Source organism: Sinocyclocheilus grahami, unplaced genomic scaffold (assembly GCF_001515645.1).
Source record: "Sinocyclocheilus grahami isolate Dianchi unplaced genomic scaffold, SAMN03320097.WGS_v1.1 scaffold470.1, whole genome shotgun sequence".
NCBI lineage: Eukaryota > Metazoa > Chordata > Actinopteri > Cypriniformes > Cyprinidae > Sinocyclocheilus > Sinocyclocheilus grahami.
In genome coordinates this window covers 164,598-182,447 of record NW_015505649.1, presented here as the reverse complement: position 1 = coordinate 182,447, position 17,850 = coordinate 164,598, and the positions used below count along the sequence as shown (strand labels likewise).

General features: G+C 36.5%; 1 protein-coding gene across 1 annotated transcript in view; it reads right to left on the bottom strand.

Annotated features, from left to right (window-relative positions):
- LOC107553323 (ecto-NOX disulfide-thiol exchanger 2-like) overlaps nucleotides 1-17,613 on the bottom strand; it is a 273,927-nt gene extending 256,314 nt beyond the window's left edge. Inside the window, exon 1 of the mRNA XM_016235520.1 lies at nucleotides 17,427-17,613. The gene's annotated coding sequence lies outside the window, so the exon portion shown is untranslated. The remainder of the gene's footprint in view (nucleotides 1-17,426) is intronic.
- Between the last annotated feature and the right edge of the window lie 237 nt (nucleotides 17,614-17,850).

The following is a 17,850-nucleotide window of genomic DNA, read 5'->3' as shown; positions in this document are numbered from 1 at the left end:
GAAATATAGCAAAATTGCACAAACATGCATTGCTTCAAATGGCATATTAAAATGGGATATTATATTATAAGTAGTACTCACATATAGGGCCCTATTTTAAAGATCTAAGCGCATGGTCTAAAGCGCATGGCGCAATTGCGTTTAGGGCATGTCCAAATCCACATTGTACCAGGTGTATGTGGACCCTTAATGTGAAACTTGAGCTTAAAGGGTTAGTTCACCCAAAAATGAAAATTACCCCATGATTTACTTACCCTCAAGCCATCCTAGATGTATATGACTTTCTTCTTTCAGACGAATACAATCGGAGTTATATTAAAAAACATCCTGGCTCTTCCAAGCTTTATAATGGGAGTGGATGGTAGCCCAAAATTTGAAGTCCAAAAAATTGCACCCATCCATTATAAAAGACGTCCACACGGCTCCGGGGGGTTAATAAAGGCCTTCTGAAGTGAAGCGATGCGTTTGTGTAAGAAAAATATCCATATTTACAACTTTATAAACCTTAATCTCTAACTTCCGCTAACTGTCGTATGCGTGTTCACGAGAGAGTGGTTATAAAGTTTATTGTAGCTTTCATGGGCACAAAACATGAAGCGCTATGCACAGGATATATAAAACAGACTCTTCTCCACTCTTCAAACGCACAAAAAACATGAGACTTTATAGACATAGTGTTTCCTGTACTTATTCAAACATCAGTTCTGTATTTACCCTTGCACTGCGAACGAGCAAAGATTTTGGCGCTTCATTCTGAACGGAGGCGGGTGGAGTTACAAGGTTTCGCTGACAGTTTGAGGATCCAATGGCGTTACGAGGTTCAGTCACAACAAGCTCTTCTGAATGCTTTTCACTCATTAAATATTTGTAAAACCCTCAAACAGACGTAAAGTTGACCAATAGCATTTATTTAAAATAATAGTAATAATGAAATATAACAGAGATAGAAAGTTTAGAAAATTTTCCACGGCATACCTGATGACCACAGTGTTTGGAAAACACTGCACTAGAGGGAGGAGCATGCTAAAACATTTTAAAGTACCATTTCCACGGTAACGCAATGTCTGATTTCAAAATGGTTTTCACAGAATGAATTATGAATTTTTAAGCTTTCAAATAATTATCTAATTTACGATGATAGCTAAAATATGTGATACAGAAACATTAAAAAAGAGCGCCAATCAATCTGGATAATCCAAATCCTGAAGCACATCAAACAACAAGTTAGTCAAGACATTAATTTCCAAGTATGAAGATAATAGGCCTGTGATTCAAATGACATTGTTAAAAATAGCAAAGGCACCCACACGTCGCATCTGTGTATCTGTGTGAACTTCTCCTTCAGGGTTTGAAAGAATGAGTCTTTTAATGTTGCTATATTTATATCTCTCCAGGGATCGACGACAGTCACTTTCCTCAGTCCCATTTCACGCAAAAGAAAAGTTTACCCATGTTCAAGTTTAAGAGGATCTGAAAGGCGTTTCAGAAAAGCTGTAAACAGACTGGAGCTTGACACTGAACGAGAGGGAGCGATTAAAGCATAATGCAGGATAAACGTCTTTATCTGCACACAAACATATTTCCACAGTGCCAGTGCAAACAAATCAGCACGAGTGAATGCAAAGACATCTGCATCAGTGAAGAGATTTATGCAGATTGCCATGTCATGCACACAAAGCTTATTATTTCAAGTCTGTGATATTGCACCTTGAAAAATATATATATTTCGACTGTGGTGATGTTCATCCCATCTCATCAAGCATGAACTTTGTGACTTCGGAAACATTAGATAGATGTCCGAATGAGTATGAGATAAATTGCACGATTCAATTCCGGCCGAGGATGAACTCTAATGAATTTCGTGAAGTGAATATAATGGTGCTACCTGACCGCTCAGGTTTCCAGGTGCCACGGCTTAAAGACCAGTGGGAGAGTCATCGCTCTGTTGCTCAATCATGCCGCCTCTGTAATAAACAGTGGGAGGCCAATTAGAGCACGGAGCTCTCGCTTGAGATGACAGGAGGTGATTCTCTGAGACCCCGATAAGGATTATTGCGGCTGAATGGCTATAATGCATAAATTATCAGGCCCTCAAGTACAACTCTTCAGGGAGAGATCCCTGATTAAAAAGCACGGCCTATGTATGTGTCGATGAGCTGCAGTGTCCAAACATTTAATGTGGCTCCTATGAAATATCATTATTAGAGCTTGCTAAGGCAAGCGTCGCTTCTGCAAGTGTACTGCTCACACCGAGGGTCAGGCATCTAAACAAACATCTAACCATTTGAATCAAGCCCTTTTTTGTCTACATCTAATAATTTATTCAAAAACACACTTAAAGGAATAGTTCACCCAAAAATGAAAACTTGCTGAAATTTGACTCCTCCTCGGGCCATCCAAGATGTAGATGAGTTTGGTTCTTCATCAGATTTGGAGAAATGTATTATTCCATCACTTGCTCACCAGTGGATCCTCTGCAGTGAATGGGTGCTGTCAGAATGAGAGTCCAAACAGCTGATAAAAACATCACAATAATCCACAGCACTCCAGTCCATCAGTTAACATCTGGAGAAATTAAAAGATGCATGTGTTTCGGGCTAAAATACAAGTCCTCTATCCATAATATCTCATCTGAATCAGATTTGGTGGATTTTTCACTGAAGGAAGCGTTATTTTAAGTTGTGGACTCTTATTTTGGCCAGAAGCAATGGTTTAGTCTAAATGTTGTAATGACGGATTTGTTTCTTCAAAACATGCAGCTTTTGTCTTCTCCAGATGTTAACTGATGGACTGGAGTGGTGTGGATTATTGTGATGGTTTAATCAGCTGTTTAGACTCTCATTCTGACGACACCCATTCACTGCAGAGGATCCATTGGTGAGCAAGTGATGTATTGACACATTTCTCAAAATCTGTTCTGATGAAATAACAAACTCATCTTGGATGGCGTAAATTTTCAGCAAATTTTCATTTCTAGGTGAACTATTCCTTTAAATTGCAAATCATAAATACAATGACTTTAACACCCCTCTTCTATGATTAGCATGTTTTTAATTTCTGTTTTAAAAGTCATCTTTTATATTTTGAGGGGGTATAAAGTTGGAAATGTCAGGGTGATACAACTGTCCTGATATCAGAACGAAGGGAAAAGCCTCATTAAAAGAGGGACATTCTTGAAAAGAAACCCTAATGATTTAGTTATGCAAAAAGTGTGGCAATGCTCATTATATATACATATATATATATACAGTGGTGTGAAAAAGTGTAGGCCCCCTTCCTGATTTCTTATTGTGGTCAAACCAACGTGCAGAAACATAAATAAAACCGGAAATGATGTCAGAGAGGAACCTTGCAGACCCTCAATACTGTGCTTCAATATGTTTCTTAAAACATCAGATAATTTTACATTATGACTAGTTAAATGTGTAAAACGTCATGTGGTGTGGATCCCCAAAATCGTTTGATATTTATGAATTGGCTAATTCACAATATTTGAAAATAAAAATAAAAAATAAATTTAGTTTTTGGAGAATAATGATTTAAAAATGTAAAAAGTATAAGAAAGTCCCATTAAAGTACTTTTTTATTTGGCGTTGTCATTTTCTAAAGTCATTACATTGGAACTTTTCTTGAAAATTGTATAAAAGTCATATGACACAAACATGAAAACAAAGAGTACGTTTACCAAAGGCAAAGCCTGTTCTGATGGGCAGATGAAGACACCAAACAGCCCTATTGATCAGTGATACTGACATCAGTTCCCATCTACATCTCTCTTATTTTCTAACTGCCCTTGAGGGTCAACAATCTATTGTGATGAGAGACACTACTGGCCCTTCTAGAAGATGAACAAATAAAACACCAGCCGAGACCAAAAACAAATGTCCGCTAAATGGGGCTATTGTTTCAACATTATAACGGTGTCTGCAAAGGACAGCTTGTGTGGCCCAAGGCTTTCAAAACACGTTCCACTGAGGTCGGGGTGTGATGTTTTCACCCGTCAGGAACACAACAACAGTGAAAGCAATATCACAGCAGCTCAACACCACCCCACAATCACTAAAAACCCACGATAAGCTCTGAAGGCTGAGATTGAGGAAATAAACGTGGTAAATATAATTCAAACACATTACTTGGGAAGTGCATTAGTTCTATGATTTCCCTATAAAATCCAGCAGTAACATCTATTATGGGAAGCATCACTGTTAGCACTGCTCACAAGGGTTAGGGTTTTGAACATTTTGGCATGTAATCATCTTGCACAAACATGAATGATATCTCGAATCAAGCCGCTTGTTGAGGAGATATGTGCTATGTGATATTATTTTACTAAGCGATCTGACTTAAAATAATAGTTCACCCAAAAATGAATGTAGATGTAGATGAGTTTGTTTCTTCATCAAATTTGGAGAAATGTAGCATTACATCATTTGCTCGCCAATGGATGCTCTGCAGTGAATGGGTGCCGTCAGAATGAGAGACCAAACAGCTGATTACAACATCACAATAATCCACAAGTAATCCACACCACTCCAGTCTATCAGTTAACATCGTGAGAAGCAAAAAGCTGTAAGAAACAAATCCAGAATTAATGCATTTGAACTTCAAACCAGTCCATAAATCCATAATCCATAATAATGCTTCCACCAGTGAAAAAGTCCATCCTCTCTTCTCCTTTCACATCAAAATCCACCAACATTTTGTTTAGAGCTGTTTTGGACTGTTTTCACTTGTAAATGGTGTTTGATGTGTGCGTATTTCTCTCCTGATTCAGACCAGACGACTTTTCACTGGAGGACGCGTTATTATGGACTCGTATTTTGTCCAGAAGCAATGGTTTGAAGCTAATATCTCTTAATGATGGATTTGTTTCTTCAAAACACACAGCTTTTGGCTTCACAAGATGTTAACTGATGGACCGGAGTGGTGTGCATTGCTTGTGGATTATTGTGATGTTTTTATCAGCTGTTTGGACTCTCATTCTGACGGCACCCATTCACTCACATCTGTTCTGATGAACATTTGTCTACAACTTGAACTCATCTACATCTTGGATGGCCTGAGGGTGAGTAAATTTTCATTTTGGGTGAACTATTCCTTTAAGATTGTTGCCTGCTGGATGTTAAAATGGACTAAACATTTTACAATTTAAATTAAAGGATGGACACAGCATGTATTGAGAGACCTGAATATTTGCACATTCTAATCATACCCACAATAATCAAATAAATAGCCTCAAATATATATATTTATTTTTTATTTTTTTATTTTTTAAAACCCTTCTAAGTAGAAGACATAACTGAAAAAAAAGTCCCACTTTGGCAGAGCCACGCTGTCCTCTAACAACATTTAAAAGATCAACAGTTTGTATTATTCAAACTAGTGGAAGAAACCCTCTCATGGCACTGCTTTCATATGGATGAGATTAAGACGTTTGAAATCCCTCGGCTCTGACACTCACTGGATGTAATGGAAGTGACGTCAAAACCATCATGGGAGGAAAATGCAGCTTTAAAAAGAGGACAGGTCTGCGGGGGAAATACAGTCGTCCAACCACATATGTTCAACGTGCCCACATGAAATTGTGTCCAAGTCTGCAGTAAGGATCCTCATCACATTATTCCACCCACTGATTTGATTTTTTGTGTTTTTTGGTCTGCTTGGATGGTCATACTCCTAAACTAAGGCCAGAAATACTCTGTGCAAGCATACAAATGCAAATGCTTGGCCAACGCATTCATGAGTGCCATCTTGTCGTGCATACTAATGCGAATTCGTAGAGTACATTTCAGGCCAAAAATGTTAGAGCTGCATATAAATCGTATTTGAATCATGATTATGATTTCTGCTTCTCTCGATTAATTAAGCATATTTGTCGGCTAGTTATTTATCCTGAAAGTATTTAATTTAATTTGTGTTAACTTGCATTGGTAACAAGCCTCCACAAGCTTTTATGCTTGGGGTTGCCAAATGTCAAGAGCTTAAATCCCCCAATCAGAACTTTTCTCTCAAATGGAAATATTTCCTGCGTAGTGACGTGATATATACCCCACTGAAAAACGTTAATATAATTTTGAATTTTTTGAGTTAATATTAGGATTTTCACTGGTTTAGCTCTTCAGAGAAGATTCTTGTTGTATCAGTTTTCATAAATATAAAGAGTGTGGTAATTTATATGATAACTATAAAACATCAACCTGGCGCTCAACAACAAAAATAAATATATACATTAAAATGGACATGTTTAGTCCATTTTAATGTTTAGTCCATTTAACAACCTGGTGCTCAACACGCTAAAAACTGTGGAGATGACCGTGGACTTCAGGAGAAACCCCTCTGCACTCCCCCCACTCGCCATCATGGACAGCACTGTGACTGCAGTGGAGTCATTCAGGTTCCTGGGCACCACAATTCTCTTGATTTGTGCTTATGTGACAATAACTCTCATGAAACGTAAAACAAAATTTCTAAAATGACAATAATCAAGATTAATAATTAGGAATTATATTTGTTGAGAAAGAAAATATGTTGCTACTGTTTTGTGTTTTATCACATTTTGTAAACGGATACAATTCAAAATGAGTTACATATTCTTAAATTGCCACTTTATACAGTAGGCTCATTCCTATGGGAAAAGGTTCCTGATACATTTCTAGTTTCAACATTATTCTTCTTTAATGTTAACATTCCCCTTTAAATACAATAAGTATCACCTGTATACATAGTGACCAACATTTGGTTTTCAACCACTAAATGGGTATTATTCATCTGGACATGGATCCACATTGAGATCCCCATATCTCTGGGATTGAACCATAGATGGCCTTAAAAGGGGTCATATGATGTTGCTAAAAAGAACATTATTTTGTGTAATGAAATGTGTTTATGTGGTTTGTCAGAACAGCCGGCATTGTAGTCTACTCTACCAGTATCAGTAAACAGTCCTCCATAAAACGTGCTGCACACAAATTAATATTTGGGTTGAACTGTTCTGGAACAGTGTTGTAAATACAACTTAACCACTGATTTCTAGTCGTGTCCTCTTTTGGAAGACCAAACAAAGTAGTTTCGCTTTCACAACAAAACACACAGCGTCTTCACGACATGGCGGCGGCAACAATACTACAGCGAGAATAAAAGTTACGCCTTCTTTCTTTGCGTGAACATTTGGGTGGCGTTATGCAAATCTTCCCACACAGTGACGTAGACATGTGGGGGCGTGTTTAAACGAGCCGTTTTAGGTAGGCGTGGTTGTCTCTTAACTTTTATAAAGAATATCTCTTTGGATTTGAGACTTTAGTCTTTGCAACTTTACAGATCTTCTTTATGCACCAAGAGCCTGTAACTCTCCAAAGAGAAAGGAAAAATTTAAATCGCATCATATGACCCCTTTAACAAATGAAAAATTGGAGCTGGGGTTTAGTTGACACGGAATGACCCAGTAATAAATATCTGAAATTTACTCTCAGCTATATCCAGTAACAAATGTAAGATCAAAGGCATCAGACTGAATTTCTTACATTACTTGTAGCAAGAATGGGGTTTCATCAGGGAACAGCACTTCCACTGGCTGGCACCTGATACTGATTTTGTCAATATTTCCTAGTTAGCTTTTCAACATTTCCTCAAATTCTTCTTACAGATTTGCACTTTGGCAGCGGCAAAGACAAATGTAGCAAAAAAGAAACTTTAGAAGAGGAGGAAACATTCATCATAAAACTAGGCCAATTCCAGTCTCACTTTAAAAATGTTTAATATCTAGTTTGCTCTAAATGAAGCCGTAGTATGATATTCCAGCTCACAGCTAGGATAAATCCTTAAAAATGCAACACTGCACAGATCAGTTGATTTTAAGTAGTCTTGATTACACATAGACACTATGCATAATTTAATCAGACCGGCAGCATAAATCTTCAACTGTCCGGAACAAACTGTAACGTTTCAGTGTTTTCGATCTCAATTAGGAATCCCCACTTGAAAACACAAATGCAGGAACTAAGTGAGTTTCGACTCGACACAAACTCAACATCTGTGAGCCCTACTATTTCACAAATATTAGAAATAACAGCCCAGCAATTACTTTAACCAATCAAAAAAGGTCAAACCAGGATCAGGCCAAAACAAACAGAGTAGCAGCTGAATGTCTGTAGATTCATTGTGTTTAATGAGTCAGAACGTTTCCACTGCAGTCTGCTATTAAATGTCTCATCTCAGAGATATTTGATATAAGCGTCATCTCGGTAAAACCTCTGCTTTCATTAATATTCCCCGTCGCCTGACTGACATTTACAGTGCAGCACTACAAAAGATCTTACATGTAAAATCTACTCTACAACATTTCAATATGCCAAAGATATTTGTGTTTTTCATTCTCGTCTTTAGCAGCAGAACCAGCAATGGGGAAAATCTCACAGCACCTGTCATTTCCAGCTTATATTTTACCCCAAAATCAAAAGAAATTAGATATATATTCAGTACACAGGCAATATCAATTTATTCAAGTTACTTCTGGTGCTGCAATCTGATTGGCTGAGCAGTAGTGGCGTGCAATATTGACAAAAATGATATCTCAATATTTGTTGTGCTTTTTTCGATAACGATAATTAAACTATATTTTGCTGAGTGTGTTTTTGTGCTGGTACTTAGTCTGGTTTAGGCCTGTCATGGATAAATTAATATGACCATATAACTGCCAGTAGGTGGTGGAAAGTCCCTTAAAATGGAGCCAGATTGGCCTAAAAAATAATACATTTATAAAACTAAATTAATAAATGCACAGCACAATTTACGTTCCGATTCGTAAATTCAAAACACAATTCATAAATACAGAAGTAAAAGCATAAATATTTCCCCAAATGCTCACACAAAAGCATCTAACCTAAATATATTTAAAATGTTTACACAAATGTGTATATATCAAGTTCTTGAATTAATTTCCATCACACATTTATGAATGATGTTACATGTATTTATGGATCGTTGAATCTGCATTTGCAAATCATCACACATGCGTGGACTGCTTTGAATTTGTGTGTGGTATTTTTGAGACCTTCCTGGCAGGTTAAGATTCATAAATATCTTTTTTTGGAGGATGTTCCGTTCAGCCAATCGCGGTGAGCTATTAATCCACCAATCAAAACGCTCTTTACTGAACAGACTCAAGAAGCTCATTGAATCGCTGACTCAAATGATTCATTCAAGAACAGATTCATTCAGGAACGAAACCCTGCAGCGGTGCTCTGAGACGCACAAATGTTCTGCTCCGGCTTTGGAACTATTTTCATTGGAGAAACAGAAAAAGAAAAAACAGACATTATTGTAACGTAACTCACTCAATATTAACTTCAGGTTTTTTTTAACTGTTGTATAAAGTCAATATCACATTCACGATAAATATCAGAAGCATTCTAGTGGCTGGTTCACAAAGAACAATTTGTCTTGCACTGTCTTTTACGTGCACTAGACAGACGTCTTTGACCATTGTTCCATATTACTGTTTTTCAAGCATCTCTTGGGGGGACACTTGTCAAGTTAAAAGAAATTCAACTTGAACCTTGAGGTTCTGTCCTGTTTATGTCTTAGAGCAACATCACAGTCACAATCATGCTGAATATCAGCAAGGCTATTAAGCCACATAAATAATCAGATGAATCTGAATTAAAGCATTTGACAGCATTTTATGAATTCATCACTGTGGCTGTCAACAGAAAACCAAACTTCATTAAATAAAAGAAGTAAAGCAGGTCCACTGCACAGTTACTTAGTTCTTGAAATGTCAGTTGCTTTTTTTGTGTGTGCTCTATATTTGTTGCTCAGCAGCAGGTCAGTGTTCACGTCTTCTCTCCATCTGACAATAATTTTGAGACTCTTCAAAGTTCTTTTCTAGGCATGCAAGCTGTTTAAGACTTGATTTTCTTGAGTTTCTGTAACTACCTACATTCGATATTTGCTTGAAATATTTCCATTCAGCTTAAGAAGAGTGTTTTTTGACAGTAGTTTTAGTTTTGTAACACATTTAGATTTCCGTCTGTGATTTAATCTAATAAACATATTTGATCTAAATGGTTGTTGGTCATTAATAAAAACGTTGGCATTTTTGCTTGAAAAGTTATTTTGTTTTACAACAAAAGCCACTTTCTTCAATAATTTGTTTCTAATTAAAATTAAAAAATACTTCAAATAAATGAATTCAAATCAATATTATACGACTAAATCTAGCAATCTCAAATTAAATCAATTATTTATTTTCAAATCCAAAATATTATAATTTTGTACAAATGCAAAGCTATTTTTGTTTTCTAATCTAAATAAATGATAAATGCATGCTTCCGTGCTGCTATCAAGGCCCTGAAAATATCTCATTAGTGATTCCATCCAGCAATCAACTCTATTCTGTCTTAAAATGTTAAATTAAGCTGTCAAAAATGGTTTCCCATGTAAGAGCTTCTTCAATGAAATGAGGAACAGCAAATTCATACAATGAACTTGTCAGTGACAGGAAGCTTTTAGTATTAAACACACACACACACACACACACACACACACACACACACACACACACACACACCTTCCACTCAATGACCAGCTATGGTTCATTGATTACCTTATCAGAGGAATGTCAAAAGAGAAACGCTCGCTCATTTCCGTTTCTGTGGAGTGAGCTTTATGACAGTGCATTTCTGCTTGAAAGAATATTCAAATGACACCTGCTATCTCTCAACGACAATGCAATACAACATAAACCAACAAAACAAACAGAAAAGTCGCACAAGTGCTAATGGACACTCTGCCCTTGACTAAGCAGAGCATCCTTCATGCTCCTACCTTTGAGCTGTGTGAATGTGCTCCATTTAGAGACGAGTATGTGTGTGCGTTTAGTGGGATATGATGAGAAATGCGCCTATTCTTTCAATAGGGCCCTTTGAAATCCATTTTATTTATTTATTTTCCCCCCAAATTTTATTTATTTATTTGACCAAATTCTGTGTTTTAAATTTTAATGGTTTAATAAAATTTTAATGTGAAACATTTAGTATGTTTAGCCCAAATAAATTGTGACCCTGCAGCGCAAAAGCAGTGTTAAGTCGCTGGGGTATATTTGTAGCAATAGCCAACAATACATTGTATGGGTCAAAATTATAGATTTTTCTTTTATGCCAAAAATCATTAGGATATTAAGTAAAGATCATATTCCATGAAGATATTTAGTAAATTTCCTACTGTAAATATATAAAAACTTAATTTTTGATTAGTAATACACATTGCTAAGAACTTCAATTGGACAAATTTAAAGGTGATTTTCTCAATATTTTGATTTTTTTGCACCCTCAGATTCCAGATTTTTTTCCAGAATAGTTGTATCTCGGCCAAATATTGTCATATCCCAACAAACCATACATCAATGGAAAGCTTATTCAGCTTTCAGATGATGTATGCATCTCAATTTCGAAAAATTTACAAATTTAAAATTGGTTTTGTGGTCCAGGATCACAATTATTCATTTATTTTCTAGAAATTCTGTGTTATGTACTTTAATTTTTTTTTGTTAATCAAATGGCATAAAATGTTTCCCATCAGACTCAAATAAATTAAACTTGCTCTCATCACTAAAGTGAACTTTGGATCAGTTCTCCTCTCTCCACACAACATGCTCCTCAGCAAAGGTGAGCTTAGCCTTTTGATTCTGTCTGCTGATGAGAGATTTGGTCACTGCAGAGCGCGCTTTCAGTTTGTCTTCTCTTAAACGTGCCGAGACAGATCCATACCATGTTCAGCGCTGAACTGGGGAGCAATTCCAGCTGCAGTGCTGAACCGATTCCCCATTGAGAGTCTCCGCATTATCCTGTCTTTCGTGGATGACCTGCCTTTTTGGGGGACTTGAATGAATTATTGTCATGCAAACCTGCAATATTCTAGAAATCACAGATTTGGAACGACCAGCTTCTTTTGCAGTGGCTGAAAGCTTCTTTCAGCTTCTTTTCCATTTGGCCTTCATCTTGACCGCCTCCTGTCGCAAGGCTTCAGTCACCTTAGATCGGCCTGCCATCATGCAATCTCAGTAGAAATTGGAGGATTGCTGCCAGTTAAATAGTGTTTGTTATATAATCGTGCCAGATTAACACCAATAACTTGGAGGTATCTGTAAGTGTTCTTTAAAGGGGGCATCTCATGTTAATCTTGAGTACCTACACTCTTAAAAATAAAGGTGCTTCAAAAGGTTCTTCACAGCGATGCCATAGAAGAACCATTTTTGGTTCTACAAAGAACCATTCAGTCAAAGGTTCTTTAAAGAACCATCTCTTTCTTACCTTTTTGTAATCTGAAGAATCTTTTTTCACCACAAAGAAGCTTTTGTGAAACAGAAAGGTTCTTCAGATGTTAAAGGTTCTTTATGGAACCATTTAGACAAAAAGGTTCTTCTATGGCATCGTGAAGCACCTTTATTTTTAAGAGTGTATAGAGTAGTACTGCATCCTTCATATCTCCAAAAAGTCTTTAGTTTTATCATATGTATAAAAGAAAGATACAGCTTTACGATTCGCTCCGGAAAAAGTCGAGCTCCTGGAGGCGTGCCGTGGGCGGAGCTAAAGAGTGACGAGCACTTGGGCGCCGAATGCCAACAAAACAGACGTTTGATGCAGTTTCACTTACCGTCTGCAGGTCTGAATCATGACCGGAATATTTTATAGCTGGGACCGCTCCATCTTTCAGTATCAAACGTTGTGCAAATCCAGCGTCGAACTGGCCTTTGTTTATAAAACGTTCATCAACAAACACACTTGCGAAACTCCGTTGCTGCCACGGAAAAACAAACGGTATCCACAGTTTACATAAGGCTGGGTTCTTTAGGAAGCTGAACAAAGTTATCTTTCCCTTAAAACCAAAAACACACTTCTTTGGATTGGAGACATTCTTCCCAAGCGAGTCCCGTTGATGGGCGCGATCTCGCTCTTCTGGGAGAAATGCCCATATAAGGAGTTCCACCCTCGATTACGTCATGAAGAGCCACGATCGGAAAAAAAACTCTCCGAAACTTGTACGAACCCGGAAGTAAGATTTTTGGCACAGAAATACTCCGTCATCCGTCCAAATTGTTTTTTGAAACTTTGTCCTTGCTTAGCATGAGAATCCAACTCTTTAACAGTGTAAACAACTCTGAATGCATGAAACAGCATTGTACCCCCCCTTTAAGTTTGATAAGAGTTATTTTTTAAATATCTCATTTAAGTTTTTTTATACTGTGATTCAGAATACAGTTTATGAAATATGCTTAAAAAAACTGCCCTTCTACTCCTGTTAGAATAACTTCAAACAGGACTAAGCAGTGACATTGACATTTAGGAAATTGTAGGTTGTTCTCCAATTTTGAGCTCCACTGTATTTCTGTCACAATTTCTTTAAGTTAAACACAACTTTTATTTTGACGGTTTGCTGTGAAGAGTTTTGTTTGTGTGTGTATATGATATGATGGTAGTTTTTCTCAAATGAAATGGTCAAATCCATATTTATGACTGGATTCTGTGATTCCGTCCGTGTTTTCCACATCATGGAAATCATAGGGCCCTACAATACAGATTCAAAAAACAAAGATTACTGGATCCTGCGGTGCTCTAACAGACCAGTTTCAGTCCCTGTTTTGTTGCCAGTAAAGACGTCGTTGCATTGAAGCATATATATTTGCCATCTTTGAGCGTGAACACATTAATAGTTCTTCTAAGCTGGTAAATGTGAATTAAATCCCTTTATGTGACTGGTATCCAATCCCTCTCACCATTAAACATCTCTTTGAATGCTATAAGGCAGGATAAAATGATACACAATGATATATTTAAATACAGCCAGTAATTTACTCTTGAACATCCGAATATCAAACAAGCATATGGAAATAAACACATTCACGCTGATCCCCTTTTTCCTTTAGTCAAAGACTAGGCAGGATCTAAGCCAGGATTTAATCTAAGTCCTCGCTGCACAGAGTGTTAAGAACAGTGAATTGAGCTCTACAAGAACAGACTACAGCGCAACACAAAAATGAGCACTACACATTCAAAGCATCAGCCGGAGGAATACAACGAGCCACTGATAAACCTAGTGAAGCCCGAGCGGCTTAGTGGTTTTGTGGAAGGTCACAAATCCATCTCAGACCAGGAGAAACACAACATGAGGGGCTGAAGAGATGCTGGGATAAAACAGAAAGCATCACTGTGCCTTACAAACTGGGGATGAGTAAAAGTTCACACAAATATGCAAAATGCAGAAATGCCATTTTCTGTCCAATAGTGCATGCAACTCAAATAAAGCAGTCCGTATTACTTGTGCACTATAATTTAAGTCTTAACGCGATTATGTGAGGAAACGGACGAAATATTATGTCATTATTATTTACTCATAACTTTCCTCTCCAGTAAGCTAGTTAAACCTGATAACCAGTCTGACAAACCAATCGTTCAAAATGGTTTTGTGAACTGAATTAACTGATTCAATAAAAAAATATGATTTCAAAGAATGATTTGTTCATAAATCAGACTTCACTTCTTCAGCCGAACTTTTGTTCATTTAGCATTTTGACTGATGTCAGTTTCTACTGCAGCCAAAACTAGGGGTGTAAGAAAATATAGATGATATTCACAATAAACATGAATATCACAATATTATGTTTGGTGATACTGTATTGATTCTCAAAAACAGTGTATTGTTGTTTAATCTTCAGTTGCTTAAAATATAAAGTAAATCAATGTTTTATGCCTTCAGTTGATTACCACAAAAATGTAAAATACATAACATATAATTTTGAATTTTTTAATTTAATTAATTACATATGCTTTTGTGTATTAATTAAATTTAATTAAACCATTAAAATGGAATCCATAAAAAAAATTAAAAACACAAAAATTGGATACGTAAATAAATAAGAATTTAAGAAAAAATAAAGCATTTCATAGGGCCCTAAAAATTAAATTCTTAATACATTGCTTTTAATAAATGTAATAAAACGTTGCTGTTAAATTGTATGGTTTCAATTAATTGGACATGCTTTTTGATTAATACAACTGAATTTAACCACTTAAAAAGGAGTACACAAAAACAAAAACGGAAAGAAAAAAAATGGAATCCAGAAAAATGAAAACAGGAAAAATGGAATTTGGAAAAAAAAAATGAATTTATCACCTGAAAACACGACACATTGAACAGCATACCAAGTTCAATTACACAAATTCAGTTTTCGGGTTAAATGAACCGTAAATAAATCATTATGGTGCATCACTATGAATTATGACTTAATTTTCAGTCTGTTTATCACACAAAATCACTGTATGGCATTAGAAGACTTTGAATATAGTGCACAAATGATATGGATCATGTTACTTTTGCATCTTTTTCTAAAACAAAGCTTTAGTCCTCATTCAATGCAAGTGAATGAAAAAGGCACAACAACATTACTTGAAGTTTCTAAGACATGATTTAAGAAGTTTGCATTATTGACAGAAAGAGAAACGACTGGATGAAAGAATGACAGAAGTGTAAAATGCACTCCTTTCGATCAATATTTTTCTGCAACAGAGAGCTTGCATTAAAAAAAACAAAAAACAGCTGGGTTTCCCAACTGAGCACTTCTGAGTCTAAACAACCCAAACTTTGATAAGTTTACAAGAAACCGGCCGCTCATCATCTTATTGACAACAAGCCCTATCCCTGTCATGCACCGATACACGCCAGTGGTTGTGCATTTCTCTTGTGTTGCTAGGATACAAAGCTTTACATGTGATTCACCACAGACGTGTTATTGGTGCAGTCCTGGCACTCACTCGCTTTGTGCCACTCCACACGCTCCACACTCTAAAAATACTGAAAACCTACAATACACCGGCAGAACACAGAGAAACACAACAAGACAGGAAGCGATTCAATTATTGCTCCATCAAGAGCCCATTTCTATGAGCACACCTGGTATGAATATTAAGGTGATCTTAAAGCTTATTTAACGACAGTTTAAATGCATCACGTCGCTTCACTGTGAACATTTACCCAAATATCTTAGTGCTTAACTGTCGGCAGTCATACCGCACAATTCAACTAATTATTCATAATTACGTTCTAATAACTCAGTTTGACAGTCAACAAGCACTAAGACTAAATTCACCGAAGCAAATCTGACAAATATGAAGGGAGACTGAAATGTTGACACTATACTGTAGTTGTGCTATAATATTTCAGCTTAGTTTAAATTGATCCAAAAAAAAAACTAACACTGATATGAAATCTGGCAATTTGAGTAATAAGAAATTTCTCCTTTAAATTATATATATAGATTAAAAAAATGGTTTTCTGTAGTGTGTTTTGGGACATATTCCATTAGGATTTATTGGTTTTAACAAGCCACCAGTTACCAGTAAAGACCAACATTACAGTTTCCATTAAAACCAGTAAAACCATTACAAATTCTGTTGCATCACGTCGCTTCACTGTGAACATTTACCCAAATATCTTAGTGCTTAACTGTCGGCAGTCATACCGCACAATTCAACTAATTATTCATAATTACGTTCTAATAACTCAGTTTGACAGTCAACAAGCACTAAGACTAAATTCACCGAAGCAAATCTGACAAATATGAAGGGAGACTGAAATGTTGACACTATACTGTAGTTGTGCTATAATATTTCAGCTTAGTTTAAATTGATCCAAAAAAAAACTAACACTGATATGAAATCTGGCAATTTGAGTAATAAGAAATTTCTCCTTTAAATTATATATATAGATTAAAAAAATGGTTTTCTGTAGTGTGTTTTGGGACATATTCCATTAGGATTTATTGGTTTTAACAAGCCACCAGTTACCAGTAAAGACCAACATTACAGTTTCCATTAAAACCAGTAAAACCATTACAAATTCTGTGATGGTTTCTATTGTTTTTTTTATGGATGTTTATTGTAACTGCATGTGTGCCAGTTCAGTTTGCTAGTCATGATTCAACTCAAAGTCACGCATACTACTAAATACAAAGTGCAATTACAATGACCAGTTACATAATAATGATTATCATTCATGTAACCACAGTTTACACCAATTACTATAATTAGTGTTCTAGCAATGTTTTAATAACTAATAACCCAAAGTTACCATAATAGCACTTAAGCACTTGAATAATGATTAAAACATTTTTTTTAAGATAACGTTTAAACTGCCAAGAAACATTAAGATACTGTCCAAATTACTTACACAAAAGTATAATAAATAATAAAGACTGTAGACATTGGTTTCGTTTTACTATGACAACGCGACACATGTTAAAGTGTTTGAAAGCGCAGTGCACTGGAACATGATGCCGCTGCGCTTCAAACACCATGGAGAAGCATGAACTTACGCTTCAGCGCTGCAATGCATGAGCATCATCCCCATGCATATAAGTTGATAGGCGCGCTCACCTCAGATGAAGAGCGAGGAAGTGTCCGAGCAGACAGACACACTCCAGGCTCCGGCGTCTGACCGCTGAGCTGTGCTGGGTTTGTCCCGGTGCACGGAGATGCTCCAGCGCATGCGGCACTGCTGGATCACGGCTGGGCTCCAGCGGGACACCACAAGAGCCAGTGAGCAGAATCGCTGCTGTCTGAGCCAGAGCGGAGGTAAACACTTATCCACGCGAGGAAGCACACAGCGACATCTACAGGGTGCAATGACATTTGATGTTGACACAAACGAGAATGGTACTATGGTCATACCATGGTACTCTATTAAATATTTTTTATAAATATTATGTATAGGAGTGTGTTGTGGAATACTGACGGATCACAAAAAGAAAATACACATCTAAATAGCATAGATTAAAAATGAATAAAAATATACTTTAAT